The sequence below is a fragment of the Typopeltis vanoorti genome, chromosome 12 (assembly GCF_054136105.1).
Source record: "Typopeltis vanoorti isolate ZY-2024b chromosome 12, IOZ_Tvanoo_1.0, whole genome shotgun sequence".
In the NCBI taxonomy this organism is placed as follows: domain Eukaryota; kingdom Metazoa; phylum Arthropoda; class Arachnida; order Uropygi; family Thelyphonidae; genus Typopeltis; species Typopeltis vanoorti.
The window spans coordinates 73241650-73255332 of record NC_143560.1 but is presented as its reverse complement, the minus strand read 5'-3'; the positions used below and the strand labels follow the sequence as shown (position 1 = coordinate 73255332).

General features: G+C 34.7%; 1 protein-coding gene across 2 annotated transcripts in view; it reads left to right on the top strand.

The window, feature by feature from the left end:
- The first annotated feature begins 12772 nt into the window (after positions 1 to 12772).
- The window catches only part of LOC150100886 (putative peptidoglycan muropeptide transporter SLC46), a 47212-nt gene continuing 46301 nt past the window's right edge, over positions 12773 to 13683 (top strand). For both annotated transcript variants that reach the window (XM_090401535.1, XM_090401534.1), the window contains exon 1: positions 12773 to 12901. The gene's annotated coding sequence lies outside the window, so the exon portion shown is untranslated. The remainder of the gene's footprint in view (positions 12902 to 13683) is intronic.

Sequence of the window (13683 nt, the reverse complement as noted above, 5' to 3'; positions counted from 1 at the left end):
TCCTCTGATGCTATGACCAAATCTAAACCTCTTGTTCCCTTTATTACATGTTGCCTAACACATTTGTCCCTTAAGAATTCTAGAAATTCAATTTCCCTTATTACTACATGCATTTTACTCTTCCCAACGTATACTGCTGTATTTAAAATCTCCCATAACAATCATTCTTCTTGCACTTGCCATTTAGGCAAGCTCAACTGCCTAAATATCTTCTGCTACCCACCTTCTGTGCGTGCTCCTTGGCTTGTAGCAATACCCCAATTAATATCCTGTCTTGCTCACCTCTACCTTACACCATATGCTTTCAAAACCATTAGTGTCACTGCCTTCCCAAGCCTCCACTCTTAGAGGACATAAGTCATCACTTATCATAAGCAGTACTCCACCACCGCATTTTCCCTTCCAATCCCGCCGAAAAATGCTTATTCTGTACCCTGCTACTTGTAATCCTGTTATTATATTCTCTTCTGTCAACCACGTCTCAATGATCCCAATCACAATATTTATTTTTTGTTGGAGAAACTTGGGTATGAATTTTGTCTGAAATGCAAGAAACCTTTATAAGAAATATAAAGCTATAAAACATATATTTAAATATTCTGATTATAAAGTTATCGTCATGAGTTATTCAAAATTATCAAAAAACTACTGAAAACAAAATAATGCATGAAGTCCTTCAGTGTTGCAATGTGGATTATTGCATTCACTGTCAACTCAGTTTTGATGCTATTTAAAATAATTGGTTCTATGATTAGATATCTAGATTCTCACTTATATTAAACATTGCTGTGTGCCTATTCCCAGTATTTTCCACAAAAAAAAAACAAAAAACTTTTAAACCCACAGAAATAGCTGTGCATGCAGTCAAATATAATCATATTTCCCAAATAGAAAAGCAACAATTCTTAACTTTTGAAAAAATGAAAAAACATTTAAAGACTATCAGAGGCTAAACCATTGCAAACCATCAATGTCCACTGCTTTTACATCATCGCTGAGGTTTGGCAGTTCCATAATATAAATATGAATGCAAAATTTTCCCATCTATCAAACATAAACATTATAGATCACTGATATAGCAATACACATATATATATTACACTACAACTTTTCCATATTCTGAAAATGGTTATTCTGAAATGGTTTTATTTCACTCCATAAATGGATTTGTTTGCCCATTTGTATCCTTTTATTATATATTTTATTATTTTTTCAAGTTCTTAGGTCTTTCAAATTTGTCTTTCTTAAAGTTTTAAGATTTCTTAGGTTTCTATCTTTTCATGTCCCATTTTTATTTTTCCAGTTTTTATCCTAGTTTTTCACTTATCGACATGATACTTATTGCTGTCGATTTATTTGTTTCAAGTATCATACTCATTTTCATCAACATTGTATTAATTCACCATTGATTTATTTCATTTCATTTCATGATCTTTTACATCAACTTTGATAAATACTTCTAAGAAACTATCGAAACATTTTACTGCCAGTACAAAAAAAGATAGGCAGTGGTACCAGTTTATGATCACTTTCACTAAAGGTTTTTAATACTTTCTTAATTTAAAAAGATTTGTAGCCAAAATACATTTAGTACATGGAGTGCTCCATAGAATCAAACTTTGCTTATTATTTTATGAGGGCTTTTTAACCAAAGGTGAGTTATCTGTTCTCATACTGTGATGGCAGTATTTTCTTATTCCTGGAAACTTGGATTTTTCATCCCACAAACATAACCTGTCAGTAAACATGCAGTTATCAGATATAATACATTGACCTCATTAGCCTTTGTTGCCTTGATTCTAATTCCAACTAACCCAGCCTAGCCATACAGGTGGTGTTACAGTACTACAGCCTTGTCATAATGTTTCAATAGCTTATGTAAACAGTTATGTAGTTGTGTATGAAATAGAGAGAGAGAGAGATGTGCAGTATAAGGGCATTAAACAGCTGACCATGATGCTTCTAGTTGCTGAGCTTGCAAATACTACCCTAATAATCTAAAAGCTTATACAAGTGGGAGCAGCAAATGCTCCCACTTGTAATAATATGTAGAATATGTAATAGGTGTTCTCTTAGTTATGTAAGCGACACCGAAATTTTACTGTTAAATTTATAGAGTAGATATTGTTAGAATTTAAATATAGTCAAAACTGGTGTAGCTTTCCAAAAGTGTTGCATATGGGCGGTAGATGGCGTTGATGGAGATGATTCATAGTAGAGGTTAGGTGTAGAGACAGTTGTAGATGTCCTCCCATGATGAGTCTTCGGACTCCTTGGAGGTATCAGGAATAATATTAATAATAATAATAATAATATGAGTGGTTCTGAAAAAAAAAAAAAATTTCTAGATTTTTTTTTTTTTGGCATGCAGTGACTTTTTTAAAAAAAAAAAAAGTTTCCTATTAAAATTACTTTCTTACTGTAGCCTATATTAAAGTTCTATCCAGATCTTCCAAAACCCTTGAGTAATCTGTTATTTTTTACATTAACACCATCTTTATTTTCAATTTCTGGAGGATCTTCCCCATTCTTACAACTCCACATGAACAATAATACTGCAAATCTTATGTATCAGCCAGCAGTATTGCCAACAGAGATTGATAACTAGTAGCATGACTGCAGTAATCCAAAACTTCTGCCAGGTTCCCAGAACTCAGATAATCTCAGTGAAGTTTTGTAAGGATTCCAACAGATGGTGGGAGGAGGGGATCTCTAAAGGGACCTAAAAACATATCTTGCAGATATCTGAACAACTACATCACATAATTACAATACTCTTACTGCTGCTGCTGACTTATCAGTGCTGTGCAGAGAATGATCCAGACTACTGTGGAAAAGAGGGTGACTAGCAAACATTAGGGCAGTGTTTCCCAAACTATGTTCCACAGAAAGTGAATAAGTGTTCCATGAAAAATTATCAAAATTAATATGAACCTGGAAGGGTTTTAAATGCTGTGACAAGTTCAAACATTTTTGAAAATCAGGCGCTCCCACTTTGCGTGTGGATTGTGCTATTAAGGTCAGCACATGCTGGCCTTGACTCAGCTGCTGGTGGTTATCGACACCTCCAAGCGTGAGTGAAGTACGGAGGTATCTATTCTAGGAAACGTGCAGTCACAAGCAAGGTCAATGCAATGTGCTGCAGCCTGGCATGCCTGTAGTGTGTGTGTGCTGTGGCATTTTTGCGCTGCAATACAGCCTGCTGCAGTGATAGTGTGTGTGCTTAGCTTTACATTGAATACGAGACATGATACTTGACTAACCAAGGTGTTCTGTTAAAATTTCAGGATTTGTGAAGTGTTCTGTCATAGGAAAAGTTTGAGAAACCCTACATTAGAGTATGGAGAAAGCAAGAAAGAATTATTTGGAATCGTTAACATGTGTTATTAATATAACTTAAATTTTTGGCACCATTTATTTCAAAATTTTAATTTGTTTTATTATTATTATATATATATACATACCTGACTCGCATAGTTCTGCCATTAGGTACTGGTGTACGCATGATCTCATACGCTCACATTTGCACAACAATAGAACTACAGAACAGACTATAACGACAATTCAAATTTAACTTCAGTTCACAAGTCTGTTATTATAATAGCACAGTGTTTTTTATGTTTTTTAATTTGCTTTAAGTGTTACCACACCTGAAGAAGTCATTTTTGACGAAACATGTTGTGTGCTCCGTTAAATTAACTTATCTATTTTCAAAACCAACTGAGGTTTCTGACCCAATATCCACTTCTGACCTCATCGTGGACCTTATTAGTAGGTATATATAACTCAATACTGACCAATCAAGGATGGACTGGCAACTTGAGGTTTAGCTGACCAAATTATATTCTGTGTGGACATCAGCAGAATTCAAGATAGGTATACCATCAGCATAAGACGCATCAATCGAAAAGAAGTGGAACTGACAGAAGAATTAGTGATGTACCACATTAACATAATTGGTGCTACCTAAACAAAGAAAATAGGTGACATTCCTCTAAAAAAGTACAAGAGGTACTTGTTTTGAACAGAATAAAAAAATAAATATGAGAAAGTTAAACATGAGTGAAGTAGCTGTCAGAGGTAAACTGTAGACTCAAATTTACAAATATTGGAGAAAAAATGAAAGGGCTTGAAAATAAACATGAAATGCTGGAGTCTGTGGTAAACTAAAGATAACATGGATTCGTTTGGAGAGGATGTGGTAAAATATTAAGGATACAAAATTTAGAATTCCATGATAGATTCAGAAAGTTAGAGGCAGTCATGGGGGAAAAAAATGAAAGTACGTTGACTTAATTGTTAGAAATCAAGTTTCTAGAAAGTAAGTATGTGCTCTGAGAGAATACAACTAGGGAAAAAAAGAAGTCAGAATATACAAGCTAAGTTTCAGTAAGGTGGTAATGTTCTGGAGACTGTTGAAAAGCATAGAAATGGAAGAAAGCACTGTAAAATCAGGAGATAAAGGTTACATTAAAACATCAACTACAAGAGGAATTTCTCTCCTTGGAATTGTTTCAATATCAAGCCTTTCCTGACAAACACATCACAACCAGTGCTTCCTTCCCCCCAAAAAAAACTAGTATTCCTCTTTTGCTCAAGGCATAACTTCACCTATGAACAATTCTTAGCCTAATACAAAACTCAAATCTGCACAACTATCCAATATTACTCTCACATTTGGAGGGTCCCCCCCCTAAGAGAGGGGGGGACCACTCCAAATGTGAGAGTAATTATTGAAGAGTAATTGAAGTATTATGAGGGTCTCCCCTAAGAGGGGAAACCCTCATAATACTTCAATACAGAAGAGGACAATCAAATTGAAAATGACCCATCTCTTACCAACCCACTCTTACACAGACGCTTGTTCTGAAATATGTATATTTCCATGGTAACTAGCAGCAATATTTCCTCTTATCTCTACTAAATCCATTGAAACACTTGCAGCTGCATGGCATAAGAGAGAAAATAGTCAAAACACTAACCCATAAAAGACGATGTACAAAACAAAGATGGATGTGATAACCGAATTAGAAATAAAACAGTTAATGAAAGAGTACAGACCACAGATATGAATTCTAGGAAAAATTAGGGGAATGAACAGGCACCATCAGCGACAGAATCATATTAAAGATATCAGAAGGAACCTGCCATTGTTAGCAGAACTGATCTCGAAATTACAGGAAAAAGACCAGAGGAGGACCTAGATCTATGTGGAATTGATGCTGTTAGAAATATCTAAAGAAGCCATAAATACAGTATACCATAAAGTGGTATTCTGTATTACAAGTTCCTCCTATGCCAGCCTGGTTGGCCGAATGGTTAGTGTATCTGCTCTCCAGCCAAAAGGCTGCGGGTTCGAATCCCGCCATGAGCATGGATGTTTGTGATTGTGAAAATATACTAGTGGTGGTTCGGCGATAGATGGTGTAGATGAGGAAGGTAGTTGTGGTTGGTGGATTAAGTGGTGGAGACAGAGTTGTAGAGTAGGTGCCCTCCCTGGAGGTGTCAGGTAATAATTATTATTATGTATGCTTCTTTTATGAATTTTCCTGATAATATATATGCTGATACAGCTTACTCTTTGCATAGCATAAATATTATTAATATATTAGAAAATACAATGTTTGGTATTTAATGGGCTGAGGATGATAGCTAAACGGACTATATGAAAAGCTCTGCAAAGACTGACTTTTGGTGGGAGGGCTGGGTTGACTAGTTTGGAATTACAGATTAAGCAAATATTGGATTATGTAATGACTGGTCGTTTATGGAAAGAAAATCTAGCTACTTGAATATGAGATTAGCTAACTCACCTTTAGCTGAAAAGCATTTATAAAAGTTATTCACATCCTAGATAGGATTCGAATATATCTTTAAACTAAACAGTATCCATTAAATTAAGGAGATAAAAAATAATAAGGGATTTTATCTCCTTAATTTAATTAACTTCGCCAGAAAAAATAGTCGTTTGGCTTTTTATCTTAAACAGTATCCATGTTATCGACTGCGATACGAAAGTGGAGAGGGGAAAAAAACCTTGCTACTGTAGCTTGTTTGCATATTGAAAATCATTAATCCACTATATATATATTAATATAATATTTTATTTTTCTTTAAGCATACAAAAAATAAAATAAAATAATGGATTTCAGTTACAAAATAAAACTTTATTTTGAAGTCTGATGAAAAGACTTCCACTTTACAGGAAGAACTAACTTCTATAGCTAATAAATAACTGATCATCAACCATACCTCCAGAAACACAGCTTAACAAAGAGGTTTGATTTAAATTATTTGATTATAAGAAGTAATGGGTGTATTTTGGTTATGGATTAAGTTCTTGGTCCTCAGTTGCATTTTGTTTTCCTGGGGTTTGCTTGGTTTCTGACTGTGCAAGAGCAATTATTTTTTCTTGCCAGTTAGAGTTGTCAATAATTTCAGAATGATGACCTCGAGGTAAACTAAGTTTATAAAGAATACTTGCTGTTGACCAAAGCTTTAACTTATTTTGAATGATGTCATTTAATTCCTTTTCCAGAGGATGTTTAAATTTTATATCCTCTAAACGATTACTTTTTTCCAGTTGATATACAATATTAATAGGATCATATGGTGGTATTGATTTAAAAACTGAAATAGTCAGACAAACACTAACTGTGGCATGGGGAACAGGTTCCTCAGGAATTGACTTGCTCCATACCATATCATAGATAAGTTTTTTACATACATCATCATCTTCTTTTCGCGTAAATTTTATATAGTGCTGCCATTCCTGGGAAATGTTCCATTTTTTGCAACTTTCTTCTAATAATTCAATACCCATTTCAGGAGTAAAATTCAGCGCACTTTGTAAACGCTCGCTTTGTGTTGGAAGCAGATGACATTTCTTCGAATCATTTGCCATTTCCTCTTGAAGAATGGGTTCGAGTGGACGGTAACATAATTGCTCTCCATAATCAGACCAAAATAATCTATCCAAATATGCCTTCTTTTTATTTATTTCGCTTTCTGTCATGTTAACAGGATCAGCAGGGAAAGAATTACATACAATGCATTCTGACTGAAATGGACATAAATCGCTCTCTTCGTTCTTAGGTTCCCAAGGATCAGTTGACTCCCATGTATAAGCAAATCTCTGTCCAGCCTCAAGAGCTTCAGCAACTACTATTCTGGTTGTGAATTCTAGCTTACTGATTAATTGTGTCCACAACTCATGTTCAAATAGCTCCCATTCCGCAGCAAGAAGCAACGATGCTTCGATGACATTTTCAAGAATAATTTCAACAGTTACTCTTACTGCAGGGAGCTCAATACTCTCTATAACCTCCTCTACAACACTCTGTTGTTTGATGAATTCAGAAAGAGAAATTCTTTGGGCATCATCTGCAGTCATACTGTCTCGTAAAAGCCATTCACCTGCTAAAGCTTCTGCCTTTTCGACGATAGCTTCAACTAGCATTGTTCCTATTTTCTTTGCTTTTTGTTCATTAATATTACTTACCATTTCTTGGAAAGTTAGTGAATGTGTGAGGAACTCAGAAATTACATTTCGATTATATTTTCTTACTCCAGAAAATAGAAGTGCTTCTGTTGCCTTTCTTATTATGTGCTGCACAACAGCAATTGCAGTTTCGTGCATACCTGCTACTCTGGCTATTGTATCTGTTGCATAACTATCTGCAGTCTGTTTCACCTGACCTGATTTTTGCAGTATATCTTCTATACAACATTTTACAGTTTCACGAAGTTCATCTGCTTGCTGCAATACACCTTCTACAAAACCTTCTGCAATGTATTTTACTTCTACAGCTTCTTTTCCTATATCTTGTACTATAGGCTTAACTGCTAGTTGCAGACCGCCAACTTTTACAAGTACATCTTTAGCTATTCCTTCTGTAAACTCTTTTGCTTGTTCATCGATAAACAGCGAAAAATGTTTTCTTATTAACGCATCTACTTTTGACAACATTGTATCCATTTTCCCCCTCAAATCCCAGTACTTAATTTACACTTTGTAAATTCTAAAAATAATCAAGAGGTGGGAAAGAGAAAGGAACTGTACCTTATAATCCAGGAAGACTGATGCCATTAATAACAGCAAATTACATGAAACAAACAACGAAAAAAAAAATGTTCGACACTGTAAGGCGCACATGTGCAAAACATAAGAACACTATTACGTAAAAAATATCCTGATTTTCGTCTATATCAGGATTTTACCTGATATAGACGAAATATTTCGTCTATATCAGGTAAAATCCTGATATAGACGAAATATAACTTTTCATCATAATTCATAACTGGAGTAATTTTTAAGTAATAATTCCTACAGTTTATACACATTTCTAATAAATAAATATAGATATTTATGTGAATTTTACAATTTTACTATATTTAAATATTACATTTGAGAACATAAATAATTAAGTTCTTGGTCCTCTATTGTTTAATTTGCACATCAATGATCTTGGAAATACCTTGAATGGAAATATCCACTTGTCTGCTGATGATGCAAAATTGGGAAGAGCGATAATTCAAATGATGTGGATATTTTACAGGATGACTTAAATAGGCTGACGGTATGGACTGAGGTAAATGGCTGTCAGTTCAACGTGGCTAAGTGTAAGGTGATGCACTTCGGGAGGATGACATCGCAAGCTGTTTACTATATTAACGGAACTGAACTGCAAGAAGTTGATGAAACAAGCGACTTGGGAGTTATTGTGGACAGAGAACTTAAGTTTAAAGGGCATATTGCAAAGATTGCCAAAACATCACATCAAATTACATGGTTGTTGAGGAACACACTAACAAGCAGGGATAGGGAAGTTATTGTTCCACTCTATATAAGACATTAATAAGGCCGCATTTGGACTATTGTGCACAGATCTGGTCGCCAGGATTTCTTGGTGATGCGGAAGTGGTGGAGAGGATTCAGAGGCCGGTTACAAAGATTGTTGCAGGTCTGTGGGATGTTCCCTATGAGGATAGATTGATGATCTGTGGGCTCCAAAAACTAGCTGATAGACGTAGGAGAGGAGATACGATAGAGGTATTTAAATTGTTAAAGGGATTTTACAGGATTGATACTGATGATATTCTTAAGACGAGTGCAGTATGTGAGAGAACGAGGGGCCATCCCTGGAGATTGTGTAAGAGTGTGGTTAACAAGGGTGTTAGGACTAGATTTTTTACTTAGAGGGTTGTGAATGGGTGGAATGCTTTGCCAGAGGTGGTTGTGAATGCTTCAACTGTGAATGAATTTAAGGAGAGGTATGACAGGTATTGTGTAAATAATGGTTAGTGTGTTAATGTCGGGTCTCCCGCGATGAGTCTTTTGACTCCATGGAGACACCGTTAAAATAATAATAATAATAATATAATTATATCTTACAGGCTTTATGAGATGCAATATATATGGCCATGCTTTTCAGTTCAGTAACGTCATGGGATTCCTAATTATTCTCTCTCTCTGGTGTGTGTGTGTGTGTGTGTGTGTGTGTGTGTGTGTGTGTGTGTGTGTGTGTGTGTGTGTGTGTGTGTGTGTGTGTGTGTGTGTGTGTGTGTGTGTGTGTGTGTGTGTGTGTGTGTGTGAATTTCTTATCCTACTGCAGTAGTGTGGTAAATATCAAATCTATCAAGCGCCAGTCTACTTCCAGCACAGCAATCAAATCAATAAACAATAACTACCCTCAGATAAGTTAAAAAGCTTCGACGATGCAAGCTGAGACATTACACCTCGACTGGGATTAATATAATGATAAAAAGAAGTAAAAAATAATTATTATTATTATTACTATTACTGGTACCTCCATGGAGTTCTGGATTTATTGTAGACCACAGATTTATTGTAGACCACATATTGATGGACCAGTGTGGGTGTGTTACCACACCCACACTGGTCCCTCTGCATGGTAGAGGGAGTAACGTGATTTGTCGCTTCATAACACAGCATTCCAAGCTTATGTCCCACTGTACATGCTGCATGTTGGTTCAGGTAATGTGGGGATTGCATATTGCAGATCTACCATGGAAACCCATGTTGTGAGCCTTGGTTCTGAATGCTTTTGTGCAGATTCGTGTTCCAGTCGATGCCCAGAACTCATCATTCAATATGTCGGCTGAGAAACGTCGGTTTTTATATATTATTCTTCGTAACACCCTATGGTCACGGTCCGTAAGTGGTGTGGCGGGTCATCCATTGTGGGTGTCATTTGCAGTTGACTCCTGCACTTCCATCTCAGTATGGTATCACTAAGTGTTGACCTGGTATGGCCTAATTTGTCAACAATTTTCAGAACAGATAATCCTGCAACATGGCATCCTATCACAATGCCTTTTTCAAACTCCGTCAGTTTCCTTGCAGCCATTTCACCAGAACACAGTTGCACTGACTTGAGAGCATCATGTTCCTCCAATTTATACTGGCTAAAAGTCCGTGACTCGTAACATGGCACGATGTACCTTGTTCCAATGGGGGGGGGGGGGGGTCTGTTGACTCCTTTCCAAGCAGTGTATATCAAATATCAGAATGAGTTAAAACTAAATCCTTTATTATGAATGACAAAAATTTACTGAAATAGAGCCAGTATAACAGGAATTCAAATGTACACAGAAAAATTAATTGGGAAAAGTAATTGATAAGGAGATACTAATGTTGATACTGCTATAAAGAAACATTAGAAGTACATATTGTTATATAGAAATTTCCTGAAATTTTAGTTCATGTCACTCCTAATTCAAAACAATATCAAATCTGAGGACAACTCTCACTAAACGGCCAGTCCACTGTCATATTGCTGGTTTTGTATATGTTTTATTAAACCTTCCTTTTAGTTCTTTAATGTTTAAATTTCATAATTTTAATTATCTTTCAAAATGTAATAGTCCATTTGATTCATTATCTTCTTTGTTTATCGGTTTTATTCATATTTAATTTTCCGCTATTGAATATACAGATTTAAAGTCAAATAACTTAATTGGTTTCATTAATAACACCTTCCTCTTATAGTGCATTTCTGTTCAGTCAAATTTGGCTTCGAATATCTTCTCATTCCTACCTTCTAAATATACCAGTGGTGGCCAGTGAAAATTTTAAGTGGGGGATGCTGCATATGCAATATAAAAAAATTAAAAAAATTATTTTTTTCCTAATCAGTAACCAATTTATTAATAAAAAATAAATTTACATATTAAAAAATTGCTTTATTAAAAATATTTCACCCTCACTACGAACAAACACCAATAATAAAAGTTTCGTATCTCACAGAAATAACGTGCACAAGCATACGATACACTGCCCAAACGAGCATGTCGGAATAAACTTGTAACGTGCAATGACAAGCACAAACGAATATCAGCGAGTCTAGCTGCAATTGGCGCGATAATTCTCAGTTAGATTGCAGTGCATTTGTTTCGTGTAACGATAATTGAAAAAATATAATTCTTTTCATATTTTCAACAGTGACACTCGTCATAATTCAGCCTTGTATCTATAATAAATAAATAATTATATGTTATTTAACAAAATAAAATAAGATTTACAAAAAATAGTTAACCCTCATCACGAACACGCACCAATAATAAAAGTTTCGTACCTCACAGAAATAACGCGCGCAAGCATACGATACACTGCCCAAACGCGCAGTGTCGGAATCACTTGTAACGTGCAATGAGAAGCGCAAACGTATATCTGCGAGACTAGCTGCAATTGGCCGAATGTGGTCATTCCGACACTGCGTTAGATCGCAGTGCATTCGTTTCATAATCTAAAGCGTTAATCGAATAATTCCAATTATTAACTATTCAATCAATGTCAAAACATAAGCTGTAACCTTTAACATGTTGTACTGCTAACATGTTGTAAATTTTGCTACAAATTATAGAACGTTCCTACATAACAACAAGTGAGATCATACACGCTCTATGTGTGTGATGTACGCGTTCTTCTGTTTTTTGTAAAAATGCAATTATATTCGGTTCATTTACAGTTTCAGTGTAACAGTTTTAGCGTTTAAATGGTCTTACATCTATATATCTTTTACCCTGACGAAGCCAACGGCTATAGTTGGCGAAACTAGTTGGTATAAGTTAGTTTGAAATAAATCTGACCTATAAACCCAAATAGAAGTCAATGTTTCCTATATGTTGTATTGCATTTATATAATGTTGTAAGCATTGTTATTATTTATAAACACAATCAAAATTTAATTTTTTTTTTTCATTTTTCCTTGGGGGTTCTGCAGTGTCGCAGTGCTTATGTACGAGCCGCCACTGAAAAATACACAATTTAATTAGTCTTTTAATTACTCTTTTAATCTAAATTTAAAAATTTCATATTAGCCAGATCTAATTTACATTTGGCTGAAAAGTAGGATTGTTCCATCCATCATCGTCTTGCTATTTTTTTTTTATATTGCATATTGTTATTTTCTTAAAAAAACTGTTATCTAATTTAACACTACTTTTAATTCAGATTAAACAACTTAAAAGATATCTTACTTGAAGTGAAATGGAATAAAGTAAAGAATTTGTGTACCACATTGCTAGTTTAAATTTACTGCTACTTAAGTTTCATTACCAGTTTAAATTGCATAAGACAACGTGTAGTAGTAAGACCTCCGCATCAGCGAATTTGTGTGATTTATTTCCTTGAGTTAGAAATAATTTATACCCTGCCAAGTAAGAGTCATAAACTTTATCCTCTGTGAAATATGAAATACTCCCTAAGATAAGTGGAGTTGTTAGAAAATACGAAACGAAAAGGAAATCAAAACGATGCAGTTATTCATCTAGTTGTTTAGAAGCTCATTTTTTCCCGAAGAAAATAACCATTTGCGACACATGTTTACTATCGATATGGCACTGGCTTTATTTATATATCAGTATCTATTTCCTCTAGGTAAGTGGCGTTTCAATTTGCTAAAATTATTCACACTTTCGAAGTGGGGGAGAGGGTGAGGGCAAAATAAGATTTTATGGAATAGAAAGAAATTTGGACTACAGTAGACTATTGATTTATTCAAGAAGCCACCACAACTAATCGTTTAATTTAAACATTTAAAGAAATAAGATAAAAATTACATTTCAATGGGTGAATGTTTACGTCTGTCTTTCTAGCTCAATCACTCACTGTCGTAATTTTCTCTAGAAGCTGTTGTAACGATTCCTGACTGTGTATTTTTATTTTGAATATTTAGAATTCAATGGATTAAGTTATTATTATTATTATTATTCATCGTGACACCTCCAAGGAGTTCGAAGACTCATCGCGGGAGGACACCTATTGTACAACTCTCCGTCTCCACCACTACACCGATTATATTATATTATATTATATTATATTATATTATATTATTTTATTATATATATATCAATGGTCAGTGTTGAAATTTTCTATTCTTGACTTTCGCTGAAAGATAGTAAAGTTCAAAAAATTTCATAATAAAATCAATAAGCAGGCTCGGGAAAATTGAGAGGAAGAAAGAGATTTGTTAGAATTTCAATCATCGACCTCACTTTGAAATAGAAAAATCATACGCCAATCTGTTATGAACAGATAAGATGTATATCATATAGATAGTACCCAACATGAAATGCGTAGTGTCATAAATTTTACCAGAACCCACTATATATAATGTAATGAAATACTCAATAATTCAATATAGAATTTGCAGCTTGATG